Source organism: Dendropsophus ebraccatus, chromosome 9 (assembly GCF_027789765.1).
Source record: "Dendropsophus ebraccatus isolate aDenEbr1 chromosome 9, aDenEbr1.pat, whole genome shotgun sequence".
NCBI classification, from domain to species: domain Eukaryota; kingdom Metazoa; phylum Chordata; class Amphibia; order Anura; family Hylidae; genus Dendropsophus; species Dendropsophus ebraccatus.
Genome location: NC_091462.1, coordinates 32,889,077 through 32,906,578, shown reverse-complemented (window position 1 = coordinate 32,906,578; position 17,502 = coordinate 32,889,077). Strand labels below are relative to the sequence as shown.

Genomic DNA, 17,502 nt, shown 5'->3' with positions numbered 1-17,502 from the left:
CTCACTTCGTAACACGTAGGGACCGGCTGCTATCAGCAGCCAGGTCCTCACTGTCAATGACGGGCCACCACGATTGCGGCATTTAATAGACAGTGACAGCAGTCAGTTCATTGATTCTAATGGAGCAGCATCACAGAGGGGCGGTGGTTTTTTCCCCCTGGGGGCTGGCTTCAACCCCGGTCTGTGTCCCATGCGGTTCAAAAAAGGACTACGGCACCGGCTTCCCCGTGCCGGTGCCGTTCTATTAATATGCTACACTTAAAGGGAATGTACCTGATGGTACATTCGCTTTAAGGTCATTTTGGCGTCTCTCCTTTAAGGGGTTAAAGTTATCCTTTCAGTCTATGTGCTATTGCATAGAATTGAGGAAAACCAGCGTCAGACTATGAGGTGGGTGAGGCCCCTGGGACATACATTAATGCTGGGTTTACATGTAGCCCGATCGTACGATGAACGATTTCGAAGTAACAATTTTTTTTTATAACGATCAGCGTTTAGATGGAATGATATATCGTATGAAAAAATCGTTTTGCGATCGCTTAAGCCTATCTTGCACATAAGTTAAATCGGTGAATGACTGTTTACACAGAACGATCTGCGAATTTTTTGCGAACGACCAACTACGATTTGAGAACATGTTCAAAGATAAAAATCAACGATTTCTCGCTCGTCGCTTGATCGTTTGCTGCGTTTACACGTGCGATTATTGTTCGAATCGTTATCATGCAAATTCGCACGATAATCGTTCAGTGTAAACGCAGCATAAGTGTCCTTACAACGGAGACAGAAAAGGCAGCAAGAGTGAAGCGCACGTTCACCCGTTTCTCCTCACTCAGTCCAACAATCGGCAGGGGTTAAAACACCCAGATCCTGACCAATCAAAACTTTTTTACCGTGACAAGGAAAACTAAAAATAATTGTAAAATTTGATCTGAAAAATATTATTCTATTAATCTTCATCAAAACTTTCTAAAAGAAAAACTCTTTGTTCTCCATAGCAACTCATGGAAGCTGAGCTCTGATTGGTTGCTATAGAAAGTTTTGATACATTGTGCTGTTATTATATGCAAAGGTAATCCAGGGAACAAGGGGTGCAGTTGTCCATGGCAACCACTGACAGGCGCGCTGGCCTCTGGTTGCTAGGGACACTTTGTCGCTAGTTTGGTGAGTGTACGGGCTGAGTGTGTGACACGGCCGCCGCTGGGGGCGAGCACTGCAGACACCTGTACAGACGCCTGTGAGGATCAGAGCAATCACTGCAGCCAGTGCGCCGCTCTCTTCCTGCCGTCAGACACAAGGTCACATGACCGGGGAGTCAGGTCCTCCCAGAGCACAGCGCAGGAGAAGAGCGGGGGAGCCGGGAATAGCTTCCAAATGTCCGGGAGTGAGCGGGACCGGAGCCGCGCCTGAGCCTCCCCGAGCCCGCCGCCATCTCCACACCCCCCGCTGGACAGGAGAGCGGCCGCCTTCCCGTCAGGTGTCGCGACACGGTTCACGACGCGGCGACCGGAGCAGCGTGCAGGTCATCCAGTGACTAGTCGGAGGGGCGGGGCCAGCGGGCGCACACGGGAGGACGGCGCTGTACATGTGAGTAGCGGGGCGGCAGCGGGAGGAGGAGGAGGCGGGCAGCAGCTGACAGCTCGGCAACTTCACCGGCATCACCGAGACTGTCACCCGCCGGGGACACCGGGGAAACTTTTGTTGTTTTTTTTTTCTTTAAATAACGTTTAAAGGGATTCTCCAGTTCCTGTGTAACTAGTGTAAAGTGTGTTTAGTGACATCCACCCATCCTTACTGATCTCCGGGGGTCTCATCATCCATCCTTACTGATCTCCGGGGGTCTCACCATCCATCCTTACTGATCTCCGGGGGTCTCATCATCCTGACTGATCTCCGGGGGTCTCATCATCCTGACTGATCACTGGGGGTCTCACCATCCATCCTGACTGATCACCGGGGGTCTCACCATCCTGACTGATCACTGGGGGTCTCACCATCCTGACTGATCACTGGGGGTCTCACCATCCTGACTGATCACTGGGGGTCTCACCACCCATCCTTACTGACCTCCGGGGGTCTCATCATCCTGACTGATCACCGGGGTCTCATCATCCTGACTGATCACTGGGGGTCTCACCATCCATCCTGACTGATCACTGGGGGTCTCATCATCCTGACTGATCACCGGGGGTCTCACCATCCATCCTTACTGATCACTGGGGGTCTCATCATCCTGACTGATCTCCGGGGGTCTCATCATCCTGACTGATCACTGGGGGTCTCATCATCCTGACTGATCACCGGGGGTCTCATCATCCATCCTTACTGATCTCTGGGGGTCTCACCATCCTGACTGATCTCTGGGGGTCTCAACATCCATCCTTACTGATCACTGGGGGTCTCGCCATCCTGACTGATCTCTGGGGGTCTCACCTCCCATCCTGACTGATCTCCGGGGGTCTCACCATCCATCCTGACTGATCACTGAGGGTCTCACCATCCATCCTTACTGATCTCTGGGGGTCTCACCATCCATCCTGACTGATCACCGGGGGTCTCATCATCCTGACTGATCACTGGGTGTCTCATCATCCATCCTTACTGATCTCTGGGGGTCTCACCATCCATCCTGACTGATCACCAGGGGTCTCATCATCTATCCTTACTGATCACTGGGGGTCTCACCATCCTGACTGATCACTGGGGGTCTCACCATCCATCCTTACTGATCACTGGGGGTCTCGCCATCCTGACTGATCTGTGGGGGTCTCACCATCCATCCTTACTGATCACTGGGGGTCTCACCATCCATCCTGACTGATCACTGAGGGTCTCACCATCCATCCTTACTGATCTCTGGGGGTCTCACCATCCTGACTGATCTCTGGGGGTCTCACCATCCATCCTTACTGATCTCTGGGGGTCTCATCATCCATCCTTACTGATCTCTGGGGGTCTCACCATCCTGACTGATCTCTGGGGGTCTCACCATCCTGACTGATCTCTGGGGGTCTCACCATCCATCCTGACTGATCTCTGGGGGTCTTACCATCCTTCCTTACTGATCACTGGGGGTCTCACCATCCATCCTTACTGATCTCTGGGGTCTCACCATCCATCCTTACTGATCACTGGGGTCTCATCATCTATCCTTACTGATCACTGGGGGTCTCACCATCCTGACTGATTACTGGGTGTCTCATCATCCATCCTTACTGATCTCTGGGGGTCTCACCTTCCTGACTGATCTCTGGGGGTCTCACTATCCATCCTGACTGATCTCTGGGGGTCTCACCATCCATCCTGACTGATCTCTGGGGGTCTCACCATCCATCCTGACTGATCTCTGGGGGTCTCACCATCCATCCTGACTGATCTCTGGGGGTCTCACCATCCTGACTGATCTTTGGGGGTCTCAACATCCATCCTGACTGATCTCTGGGGGTCTCATCTTCCATCCTGACTGATCTCTGGGGGTCTCACCATCCATCCTGACTGATCTCTGGGGGTCTCACCATCCATCCTTACTGATCACTGGGGGTTTCAGTGTGGTTTTTGCCTCTGTCATTAGGGGTTGTTAAAAAAATTTTAATATATGGTTGAGGATGTGTTAAAAAAAAAAAAAAAAAAGTGATACTCGCCTACCCTGATCCTTCACAGCTCCTGTTTAGGCTTTTCATTGATTGGCTGAATGGGCAGTTCCTGTTGTGATCACTGGTCTCATGTACCAGGAAGTGGTGGTGCTTAGCCATCATGAATTATATATTGTATATATGAATACAGTATGAATATAGTATGAATTATTCATTTTTTGATTTTTTTTTTAAAGTGTCACTGCCTTTACAAAAAACCTGCTAGAACTTGCAGATAAAGGACCATGCTGTTGTGCAGTCCTCTCCCCGATCTATCAGTGATAAAAGGCCCCATAGACTTTCATTATAAGGTTATCTTTTTACACAGAGCTGGGAGAGGACTAGGCTGAGCGCAGACGTCTGGCTCATTCTCACAATCTGTCAGAACCCTCAGACCCAGACACATCTCTGACAGTTCAAATTTTTTTTGTAACACAGTTACACAATTAATGCCATAATTGGACAAATTTTAAATTCCTGCAAAAAAAAAAATTAAATGAACATGAAAATTTGTGACAGACATCTTACAGAAGCAGCTTTGGTTACATTGTGGCTCCACTGACCAGTTATGCATACCTTACACAGTATAACAACATTAGATGCCGTGGGGCCTCATGTGGTCACATTCCCCATATGCTCATATACTATATAACAGAGCTGTGGTAGGGCTATGGTTAACGTTTGTCCACACTACGGAATTCTCGCAGATAATTTTTTGCAGATAAAGGAGGTGTCCCACAATTTAGAATTTTGTCCCATCATCAGGATAAGATATAAGTGATTGAGGTGGGGGGGAAATCTTGGTGTCACGAAGAAAACTAGGTCTATACTGATGTATTCTGTTAAATGAAACATAGGGCTGTGGTGTCGGTAAGCCGCAACTCCGACTCCTGAATATTATCAGGTCCGACTCCGACCCCTGCTCCTTCATAAATGGCCGGTCAGATACCAGGGGAGTCATTAATCACACTGACTCAGCAGCTTCTCCCTAATGTCCTACATGATCCTGGGGCGACTTCTGAGGGAATAAGGAAAGATATAAAGCAGCTTCTCCTGTGTGTGCAGTGGATGCAGCCAGTCTCCATGTCCTGAACTACTCACAACTAGACTAGATGGAGCAGGTGGTCTTTTCCTGCTGACAGTCTTCTATGTTTCTAACTAAATATTCACCATACACACAGAAATACTGCTAACAATGCCAGATACCTGTAATATAAATGTCAGCCATAGTGATATAGAAAAGTCACACATAGTGATTTAGAGGGGTCACTGTGAGTGTGGGGGCACGCCATAGCGCACACTCACATACATACACACACACACACACAGCCTGCAGCCATAGCACACACACACAGCTGCAGCCATAGAACACTGAAAAAAAACACCACATTGAGGACAGAGGTTACTGCTACACTACTTATGTCTTCTCCATATTACACAGGATATCTTCATATTACACTGCTGCTCATATACAGTCATCCAGCATCCAGGACGAGAACAGCACAGATCTCCCCCCACACAATGGACTCTTCCAGCTCAGAAACAAACTGCCAAATAGTGACTGACAACTTTTCCTTGACCCCCTTATCTAATAGGGCCAGTGTCCTATTACTGATATATTCCCCGACCACCCTTATCTAATAGGGCCAGTGCTTTATTACTGATATATTCCCCGACCACCCTTATCTAATAGGGCCAGTGCTTTATTACTGATATATTCCCCGACCACCCTTATCTAATAGGGCCAGTGCTTTATTACTGATATATTCCCCGACCACCCTTATCTAATAGGGCCAGTGCTTTATTAGAATGTTGCTCATAAAAATATTGATGAGCAAAACTTATAAAAAATCATTTAAAAACTCAATTCTAAATTGTTCTAAGATTTTTTTTAAAGCTGGAGTCGGTACATTTTTTCCGACTCCGACTCCAGCCAAAACTAGTTCCGACTCCAAGACTCCGACTCCACAGCCTTGATGAAACATATTCCAAATTTACAATCATTTCTTAAAACGTATGATTTAAAAGTTACACTAAACACAACATTTTGTCCTCCTCTAGGCCATGTTCAGATATGGCAAAACAGCAGCTGTTCTGTGACACGGCTGTGTCACACACCAGCCGCTGTCTGAGATGCTTAACCCGGGCACATTCAGGTGTGCCTGCACTGCAATCACCCATGGGAGACAATGTAAAGTATGGCCGGGAGCCAAACTTTACATTGTCTGCACAGTCTATTTTATGTGTCCACTGTTCAGTGATTAGCGGCATTACAAAATAGACAAGTGAGTTTTCTGTGTGGAATCCTGGCCAGAGTGTATACAGTGCGTATACTATGCGGCCGGGATTCCGTAGGGGTAAATGCGATCGGCTGCTGTGATAACACAACAGCCGTTGTTTCAAACTTGCAACAACGGCCGTTGTTTAATAAAAAAAAACATAACGTGAACCTGGCCTTAGGCTGTTTTTTTGCCATCCATGTTTTTAATTTGTTTTATGCAAAAAAATTATAAAAAATAGATGCGTTTGTATACATCTGTTTTGAATCCTATTTTCATTGACTTCTATTATTAAAAAAAAAAAAAAAGGGTTGATCACATTTTTGTGTACGCTAAAAAAAGGGTGCATTTTGAGCCGCTTTTTTGTAAGGGAAGTTAATGGAAAAACGATTCAAAACAGATGCATACAAAAGCAGCCATTTTTTCATATGTTTTTTATTAGTTTTTTTGCATATAATGGATGGAACAAAAAAAAAAAAAAAAACGAACCGCAAGAATGCAGTTTGAACCCAGCCTTACCTTCTTTGCTTCATGACACCACCCCTTTAAGTTCCCTGCTGGAATGGAGTGTCCGTCACCCATGTCCATTAATTGTCTATGGGAGCAACTGGACATAGCAGAGTACAGCGCTCGGCCATCTTTGGCAGCTCTCATAGAGAATAAATAGAGTGGGGGTGTACATGCGTGCCTGCTGCACTGTTCCGATGAGAGACTTGGGTCCTCCTTTTTGAGGTTGCAGAGGGGTCCCAGCATACACAATGATACACTTATCCCCTATCCTGAGGATAAGGGTCCTATTAGACGGAGCGATTTTTAATGACTAACGATAAACGATTGCAAACAGGATTGTTTATCGTTAACTTAAAAATCGATCACCATATTACACAGAACGATGGTCGTTAGTTACGATCGTTATTGCGATCGTTACTATGATCGTTGATTCCTTCTGATCCCAGCAAAACAATGGACAATGTGCAATTACACTGAACGATTAGTGAAAAAATGCGGAACTTGAACGAACGTGGAATTACAGCGAATGATTAACGATTATTTTAGGTTCAGATCTAAATCAACGTTCAACGACATACAAACTATTTTTCAATCGTTGCCTCCAATTACACAGAACAATTATCGTTTAAATTCGAACAATATTAACGATTTTTCGCACGATAATCGTCCCGTGTAATAGGGCACTAAGGGAAAACTTCTTCGAGTGGTAACCCCTTTAAAGGGAAACTGTCAGCTCTGTAGGTTAACAGTTAACAGAGGTGGTACTGAGCTGTAGCATCATGTCCTTTTCCCTTCTTTCACTAATTGATATATAGGGCTATATGAGGATGAGTCCTGTATGTCTGTTATACTGGACAATGATGGGAGGGAGTAGGCATGTTGCTGCGTCTTAGCCCCCCGTCTCTAACTGTTTACCTACAGAGCTGACAGTTTCCCTCAAAGGCAGACGTGTCCTGTTGATGTCATTATACACTATGCACAGGACACTGTAGCCAGTCATTGGTGTCAGCAGTCATGTGCAGTAGTGTCCTTCTGGCCCCTGTCAGCTGCTACGCATTGGTACACTTTACCGCTTCTTTTATTGTATAGAATAACACAGTAAGTAATGCTGTTCTATACAGAGGTGTCCTGTAAAAAAAAAAAAAAAAAAAAAAAAAAAGGTCATGCAACATTTTTTAACATGAGTAATTATGGTTGAGCTTTCCACCAGTGATACATGTTGTGTGAACAGGGCCTAATTGTGTTATGTTGTTACTGTAGAATCTGGTGATGTAACCACATTAAGCACAGGCACCATTGTGTCATGCTGTCACATACTGTAACTGAAGGATCTCAGATTTTTGCACGGCCGCAGGTCTGCACGAAGATTATCCCCTTGACATCGGTGAGGCTAGTCCTTAATTTTTTCATTTTCCGTTCTAAAGCTTGTGAACACTGACGCTGAAACTCTATTAAAGGAGAAGTCTGTCAATTTACAAAATCCAGCAGCCGGCAGGGGGGAATTTTTATTACAAGTACGAACCTCTTCCCGTGCCTGCAGTGAGCGGTGGGATCGGCCTCGGGACCACTGCCAGTCTACCGGTGCTCTAACGCTGACATGGCATGACTTGGCTGATGGACTGGCCGCTCAGCCAGTCAGTGACTGGGGTGGGACGCTGTTCCAGTCACTTATTGGTTGAGTAGCCAATCCATCAGCTGGGACAAGCCCTTTCCCCCAAGTCACGATGTCATCACAACGTGGCCGGTCCCGCTGCTCACCATGGGCACGGGGACAGGTAAGTTCGTATTTGTTATCAAATTCCTTTTGCATTGTAGGTGGGCTGCTATGTGATGCGGTAATTCGTGTGAGTGTAACCTGTTCAAGGCATCCATTGTGAGCCATTGTAAGATGTTATAATAACAGTCTACCAAAAGAGTAAAACACATTTAGTTGAAATAACTATATTAGAAACATTTTCCTTTTTTTCCCCCCCAGTCTCGGGTTCCCGTCGTGACATGGCAGTATTACCGTGAGTCACATTAAACCTTGTGCTCGTGGATTTTCAGTGGATGAATAGGTATGTACAGGTCATGTATCCATACAGTTGTTTTGTTTACAGCTCCTGTGCAGTTGTAAGATAGAAAAAACTATCCCACACTCTTTACTGATTCGGCTCAATGTACTGTACTTGTCATTGCAACAAATTTATGGCATGTCAAGTTTGTATTGGCGGGGATCTGGGTTCTGAGAAATGAGGGGGGAAGAAGCACTCAGCTGCACACATGGCCTTCAACCCTTCTCTATGCACTCTGGAAAGTCAAAGGTAGCAGTATACGGATTTAGGCTATGTTCACGTTACGTTTGAGACCGGCCGTTCCGATGTTCTGATGTCCGTGTGCGCCCGCTTCAGAACTCCCCACTGCACACTATGGAGCGAGCAGCCGGAGTCGCTCACTTCATAGTGTGAACTGACATGGTTTTCTGCGGCCGCTATTCAATGAATAGCGGCCGCAGAAAACTGACATGTCAGTTGTTTGCGGCGCCGCTAGGGATCCCGGCCGGAGCGTATACTATGTATATACGCTCCGGCTGGGATCCCATAGACGGCAAGGTAACGTATATTTTCGCAATAATCACGACCGTTGTACAATGGCTGTGGTTTTACTAAAATATATGCTGTGTGAACATAGGCTTACACTGCAAGTCTATGACCCTTTAGTAAGTCTGTATACTGCTTGCTTTAGCTTCCAAAAATGCACAGAGGAAATGGAGGGGCACGGCACATGCAGCCGGACTATTCTGTTAGTTCATTTTAGTGTTTGATATATACATTCATTGCATTTGTTAAGAAATTCTCTCTACATATTTGCCGAATGTATCAACATTACCTGTCCGCGCACTCCCGGTGTCGTCCTAGCTTCTTTCTGCTCATCGTAGCCGGCGCTGACACATCTAAAGCACTCTCTGCAGTAACAAGTCGCTCAGCCAATCACTGGCCGCGGCACTGTCTTGTCTTGGCCAGTGATTAGCTGTCACCTCAAAGGCGGCTTTAGACATACCAGCAGCGGTTGCGGTGAGACGCAGTGGGACACAGACAGGTAAGTATAACTTTATTATTTTACACTTCTAAAGCCCTTGCTGCATGATCATCGAGGCGTGTAATAGGCTTTGTAAGCGATCCCCGATCTAGCAGATCAGCACTTGCTTACATTAAATGTCTGGCCGCCTAATACAGCCCTTAATCCTAATCATTTTGCATGTAGGAAATCTTTTTGGCCTGTACAGAGGGCATTCACCCTGCATGCCACGTAACCTGAACCTTACACAATAATTATATTTTAGTTTCCGTTCACAGCAGCTTCATGGCTTCTGTTCAGAACAGAGTCAGATCTACTTCTAATGGATCCCAACAAGTCCTGATGAATGCCATTGATTTATAGCGTTGTCTGTTCGGTATCTTTGATGCTTATGTGAAAATAACAGGCGCTTCACTTGCTTGTACTTTAGTCAGTTTGTCATTGCTACGATAGAAATAATCTCTACAGGCCCTGACAACCTTGTAATGGGCTTGTGCTTACATGCAGAAGCCAACCTGGAAAGGTAGATCTTCAGTTAGAAATTAGAGAGCAATAATCTGACCCGATAATGGTCAAGCATTGTATCTCTCTATCAACCTGTCATTCTCCAGTTTTTGCAAAACTCTTATGGCCCTATTACACAGGACAATTATCGTGTGAAAAATCGCTATACCCTTCGAATATAAACGATAATCATTCTGTGTAATTGCAGGCAACGATTGAAAAATTGTCTCGTTTAGATCGCTTATCGTTAGTCGTTAAAAAATGCTCCGTGTAATAGGACCCTAATTCCCAGAATGCTCTGGTGGCCGCAGGTAGTTTTACTACAGCTGGAAAGCCAAAGGTTGGGGAGCAATGTTGTGTAGTTAGGTCATAAGCCTTGCAAAAGGGCAAAAACTGGCATAATCATCCATTGGTTACTTGTGTAACAAGCAGATAGATAATAAACATACAGCCGCACATTCTCTTGTTTGTGTCTTCTATCTAACAAGGTAATTGACTTATTGCTTTGATTAATTTCCTGCAGGTTTGGAGCTGTAAATGACTTTCCTGGCCATTACGTAGGGTCCCTCGCCAGCCACTAATGAAATGTGCAAGCTGCTGTCTATACACCGCACATAATGGCTGAAAGTTATTAAAACTAATGCAAATATAAGAGCTGTAATGAGCCTAGCAACCATTCTGCTTCTAGTTATCAGGTGTCTTATGCAGGTTAGACAATGCAGACAAGCTAGTGCATGTCTGATGATTAATTTCTTTTTCTTCTTGTTCTCCAGTATCAGATATGGATGGTCTGTCCTCAGGATGTGTCATCAATAACCGATTGGCGGGCTGCTGATGCCTGGGGCCCCCGCGTATCATTTTTGAGGAAACATTGCAGATATAGACAATGTGCATCGCTTGGAGGACTTGGCTCTGTATACTATGTTGTAATAGTGCTGGGTTACTGCAGCTCTAACACTGGATCACCACTACACAGTGTACAAAGCGGAGACTTCCGGCTGATGTATATTGTGTATATCTGGGAATGCCTCAAACTGATTGGCTGGGGGATAGACCATCAATATGTGATTGAGAACCCCTTTGGTTGGAGTGGCACTAGGGTGCACCATAACAATGACTTACAGTGTTTACTAGTACTGTATTATGAAGTGTATAACCTAAAACAGTGGTTGTATTTGTATCCATTAAGCAAGCTATATACGCCACTGTTTAGAGTGAATATACACAATTTTAAGGCATTGTGCTGTGATGTACTTTTATAATATGAAACTATCTTTCTCAATAAATAAAATTAGTATTCTCCAGCTCTGATCCCCCTGTTTTCACAGTCCCTGCTTCTTACCACTTTATGGTCTCCGTTTCCACACAAACAAGTGGCTGCTCCACTAATGTATTGCTGAGGTGGGTCACTGCTGTGGTCATCAATGGACTGAGTAGCAAGTTTGTGTCGAAATGAAGACCAGGAAGCAGGGATTGGGTGTTGTTGGAACGACAGTGCAAGGTGAGTACAACTCATTGCCGGACAACTGCTTCAACATCATGTCATTTTCTTCTATGACGCTTAAATTATCGGAGAACAGTTCTCTAAAACATACCCTTATATTTCCCACATACACGTATGGGGGAATTTAGCAATGCTTTTACCAGAAAACTAATTTAAAAAAAGCTGCACATTTTCGTGCAATGTTCTCAAAACAGGGAAGGTCCCAAATCTTCTGTTGATTATCTGATTGAAGAGAGCTTGTGCAAGCACTGCAGTCTTTCTTTTCGCTTTCTTCCAGACACTGCGCTTTACATTGAGTAGCGCTTATATTTGGTATTGCAGTTACTGTTAAAGTGAATTGGACAAGCTATAATACCAGATACACATGCTACTTGACTATGGAGATGTGTCTGGCATAAAGCTACATCAACACTGTGGTCTGTTCAAGTCAGACACTCACCAATCAGATTTTAATGGGATAAACCATCACAAAAAAAATAAAAATTCCTGGCGCACCCCTTTAAGAAGTTGCTTATGTCCTCATATTTCATTTAAAGATTACAGCCAAGCGTTTAGAAAATGTAAAGAGAACATCGGAAACACTAGAAAGCATCTTTGATATGAGTGTAATACCAGCTGGGTAATACATGGTTAATTACACAAGATTAATTTTCTTCTCTTCCCACAAATGTAAGAATTATGGGATTATGGATTTTCAGACTTCTGGGCATGGCCTACTACATATTCACTTGTAAAGCTGTGATTTCAGGTTTGCTAAAAATACTTGTAGAGCAGGAAGCTGCCCTCCCTAATCTTGTCACAAAACATTCCCATACTTTTATGAGGCTTCATTTTGAAAAACAAAAAGGGTGCGTCCTGCCGCCGATCTGCAACGCTGCAAACAACATACATGGCCGGAGAACACAAATCTCCCTGCGCGGGGCATGTCTGGGGAATAACGTTCACATATACCAGGTTTTGTTTGATCGTCTTGTGGTTTGGCCTCTGCAGTGATTTACTGCACACAGCGGGTCCATAGACTGTACATGATGGATGGACATATGTAAACAATCACACCCTGTTGCTACATATGACACATTTCCACTCATTTCAGGATTCGGCCAACTGAGTGCCGGTTGTTATAGTTATAAAGCATCCTTATAACCATAGTGATCTCATAGGTTTTTGTTATGTTCAATTACCTATTTCTTGGAGGGGCACTCCAGCGATTTTTATTTATTTGTTAAATTTCATTAGGTACATCGCTTTTTTTTTCTTCATAAGCCAAACATGGATCCTGGTGGCGCTATCCTTTTTGTGCACTGCCGCCCAGTTCTGCGCTCAGCGCCGTTCCTTTGCTGTGCATTGGTTTGGAGAACTGGGGGCAGACCTGCCGTCCACCTGTGTGACGATATCCCCTCCACTCTGTGACGTGGCTCCTGTAGGATCAATGGAGCCGCGTCACAGAGAGGAGGAAATATTGTCACACAGGGTGCGGCAGGCCTGTTCTCCGAGGCGGGCCAGTGCACGGCAGAAGAACGGTGCAGAGCACAGGAACTGAGCGCTGTTCCAAAAAAGGACAGCACCATTGGAATCCCGCAATGAGGCCGATCAGCTTATGTACAAAAACATAAATAAAGCAATGTACCTGATGGTACATTCGCTTCAGTGCATGCCTTATGTATGCTGTCCACTTTTATTTTAATTTTACGGCTCCAGCTACCCGTTTAGTCCCCCATTGTGCTGCTCATGCTTCTGCATTTCACTCTGCATTTTTCTATCAGTTAGTTTACCCATCCGTAGCAGTGCACAGCTGCTGGCCAATCAACATTCATCTTCACTGGGCCAACTGACATCACTTCCTGCATTTGGTCTTTTTTTTTTTGCTGTTACTAAAGACCAAATGGCCTTAGTGATTGAGCCTTGATTGCAATTTTCCAGTAAGTGAGACACCTAGTGGCCGAATGTATAGCATTGTGTTTCATATAGAAAACAAGCAAAAATAACTGAAGTAAATTGCAGAGATGTAGTATATCACCTCCCCTGCTGATTTAACATTATTTCTTGGTAACAACGATTCCCATTAAAAGGCCATGTCCAGTTTTAGATAACACTTTACAGTATCTATCTAGGCTGAATCTATATAAAATGTTGAGTAACTTTGTACACACACTGTATTATTTCTGATCGACGCCTCATGCAAACATGAGTGTGCATAAAAAATAGCAGCAGTCTCTATCAGATGTCATACAGTGCGTTCCCATAGAAGTCCTGCACTTAGCGTGTCTATATACAGCAGCCTCCACATTATACTCTTTCTCTTTATGCGTCATATTGCTGGTGGAAATTTACGTAGCTGTGTACCTGAGGCCTTCAGTTTTATATTCTAGTCGAGGGCTGTATTCATGGTCATGTAGGGTGTCTCAAGGCCGACTATATAAGAGCACATTTCTATAAGAGACAAAGCTTATTTCACAGAAGTTGGAATATTCATTAATACATATGAGTTCAATAATTGTTAGAGCTGCAGGATACTCCGTGTTCTGCCATGGATATTTTATGGGGTTTGCAGTGTATTTTATCTGCTGTAATCCAAACGTTGAAGTCCGAAGAAGAATTTGAATGTAAACCATACAGTGGATTTTAGGCCATCTGCACAGTGGAAACATTGACCATACCAGCACTGCACTAACTTTTCCATATCGCAGCCACCAGCAAAACATAATTTCCATCCTGATGTGATTTTTTTTTCCCTGCAATGGTTTTTGCATATAGGTATGAAAAGTCATCGGCAGGATACACAGGGATAAAACAGATACTGTAGCTACAGAGAATTGCCACTGCTTATCATAGCATGGCTATAGATTTAGAACATGCAGATACAAAACAACATGAAAAGGAGCATAGATAGAAGAATCACATGGACACTGGTCCAGCTCCTGGCAGCTGGTTCAGGGATAATATAGTATTGAATGATACCCTTTTAGATTCATTGTTACATAGACTGCCAGAGCAAAAGCTACTCCTAAAGGAGAGGTCTGGCAAAATGTTTTATTAAAGTGTTGTATTGCCCCCCAAAAGTTATACAAATCACCAATATACACTTATTAGGGGAAATGCACTTAACCCCTAGACGACCCTGGACGTAGGGTTAAGTCATGGAAGTCTGTCCCCAGACGACCCATGACGTAACCTTACGTCCTGGGTGTTTTTCCCGCTATGAAGCGCGCTCCATAGCAGCCGAGACCTCACCGAGACCTCACCGGTAATGACACGCTGCAGCGATTGCGCTGCCGCGTGTCATTAACCCCTTAAACGCTGCGATCGCGGCGCGACCGCGGTGTTTAAGTGTAAGTGACGGGGAGTCCCCTGTCACTTACCGATCGGGACCCCCGCAGTGTGACTGCGGGGGTCCCGATCGTTGAAACGGACTGCCGGAGGTCTCTTACCTGCCTCCGTGCGGTCCGATCGGCGATCTGCTACACTGAGCCTGCTCAATGAGCAGATCGCCGATAACACTGATCAATGCTATGCCTATGGCATAGCATTCATCAGTGTAGAAATCAAAGTAATGTATGTAAAAGTCCCCCAAAGGGACTTCAAAAGTGTAAAAAAAAAAAGTTCAAAACACTATTACACTACCCCAAAACCCCTCCCCCAATAAAAGTCTAAATCACCCCCCTTTCCCATTATATAAATAAAACATATAAAAATGAATAAATAGATAAACATATAATATACCGTAGCGTGCGTAATTGTCCGATCTATCAAAATATAACAAGCGTCATTGCGAACGGCGTACACGAAAAGAGGGGAAAAAGTGCGCAGATTAGCGATTTTATGTTACATTATATATTAAAAAAAATCAATAAAAAGTGATCAAAACGTCCGATCTTCACAAATATGGTATTAATAAAAACTAGAGATCATGGCGGAAAAAATGACACCCCATACAGCCCCGTAGGTGAAAAAATAAAACCGTTATAAGCGTCACAATAGGCCCATTTTATTAATATTTAATTGCCAAAAAAAAGGATTTCATAAAAAAATACATATATAACATTAGAGAATCTGTGTAACCTGCATATGGTTGTGTTCGGACTGACCTATAGAATAATAGTGTCATGTCGCTGTTACCATATAGTGCATTACGTAGACACAGGAACCCCCCAAACGTTACCATATTGCTTTCTTTCTTACGATTTCACCTATTTATATCTTCATAAATAATATATTTGGGGTTCCATTATACATGTTATGGTAAAATGAAAGACGCCATTACAAAGTACAACTATTCCTGTAACAAACAAGCACTTACATGGCTTGTAGATAGAAAACTGAGAGTGCTAGAGCTCTTAGAAGGGGAGGAGGGAAAAACGAAAGCACTAAGATCAAAATTTGCGCGGTCCACTGGGTCATTTTGGGCCTGGTCCTCAAAGGGTTAAAGTGCTTTTTTCCCTGCACTTACTACTGCATGAAGGCTTCACTTCCTGGATAAAATGATGATGTCACGACCCGACTCCCAGAGCTGTGCGGGCTGTGGCTGCTGGAGAGGATGATGGCAGAGGGATGCTCAGTGTCCCTCCAGTGCCCTATGTCCCTCAGTGTCCCCCTGCTATCATCCTCTCCAGCAGCCACAGCCCGCACAGCTCTGGGAGTTGTCGTGGGTCATAAAGGAAATATATACCTTCCTCCTAAGTGTCCCCTATAGCGCCGGGGATGCTGAGGAGGAAGGTATGTGTCTTACCTTCCTCCTCAGCATAGTTTCTGCACTATTAATCGGGGTAAACTCCGTTCCAGACCACCTTTAGGAGCACTGCCATGTCATCCGGCCCACCCCTTATAATGATAATCAATGGAGGGGGCAGGCTAGATGACGTGGCAGTGCTCCTATCAGTGCTCTGGAGCTAAATTTACCCCAACTAACAGCATGGGACGGGCGCAGAGGAAGAAGGTAAGACACATACCTGCCTCCTTAGCCCCTTATAGTGCCGGGGGCACTATCAGCAGGTTAGACTCGCCACACCTGCTTATAGTTTCCCTTTTAGGCCCTATTTCTCAAAATGATTATCAGCCTTAATTGGCCGATTTCTTGTGTTCAGGCCGTTTCATGTAGTAGGACATGTTATAAGGCCACAATCAGCCGACATGCACGATGTTGGCTGATCATGATCTTTCAAAATATTGAAAGATTAGGATTTGTGGATGGACGTTCTTGTGTAATAGGAGCGGCAGTACGCTTCTGACTTATGTGGGGAGCCTTAGATTGTTCGGGCAGCCTTTCCCACTGCTCCCTGCAGACCCTCTTGCTCACTGTCTGTGTGTACAATAGCACAGGCAGCAAGCAGGGAAAGAGGGGGACGTGAGCGCTAAGCTGACAGGTCAGCACCCTTTTCCCCCCTTATTATCCTGCTGTGTAATATGGCCTGTAGCTTTCAGGCTGTGTCTCCATATTAAGTTTTGTTGAGCTTCTTTGCTTACATAAATTCTATGTAAGCCTCCCATGGACTGTCATTATGACAGGGAGGCTCCGCCGCAGAATTCCGCCACTTTTACTCTGTGTGCACGTAGCCTTACTAATTATGCAGGATCTGCAATCTTGTCTAAACTGTCTGGGCTTTGTCATGTGATCACCAGTAATTACCAGGCATCATCAGGTTGTTTATGAAAAACATCTGAGATGAAGCCTGGCAATGCTGACCACATGGCAAAGCCCACAGAGTCATATCAGGCTCTAATAATGCAAACAAAGAAACAAACACAACTAAACTGCAAATGTGTGAAAAAAGTCTCAGAGAGCAGAGCAGCCGCCTCTATGACTTCCATATATTGTAATAGAGCACATAGAAGGGTTTATGTGCAGAAATGGATTATATCCATAGTTATAAATTCACACATCTTTTCCACAGCCCTTTTTTCATGTTTTATTAGGTTTTTATTAAGTAAAATAATAAACATTTCTACAATCTTGGTATACCAAAACAATGATTTGTGTAAGCAATACAGTAACCAGCTAAGTACAGATCCACAGAAACAA

General features: G+C 44.5%; 1 protein-coding gene across 2 annotated transcripts in view; it reads left to right on the top strand.

Annotated features, from left to right (window-relative positions):
• The first annotated feature begins 1,201 nt into the window (after window positions 1-1,201).
• TLK1 (tousled like kinase 1) overlaps window positions 1,202-17,502 on the top strand; it is a 198,855-nt gene continuing 182,554 nt past the window's right edge. The window contains exons 1-2 of one of the 2 annotated variants that reach the window (XM_069982897.1): window positions 1,202-1,587; window positions 8,397-8,478. The gene's annotated coding sequence lies outside the window, so the exon portion shown is untranslated. The remainder of the gene's footprint in view (window positions 1,588-8,396; window positions 8,479-17,502) is intronic. The other variant, XM_069982895.1, reaches the window with a different exon arrangement.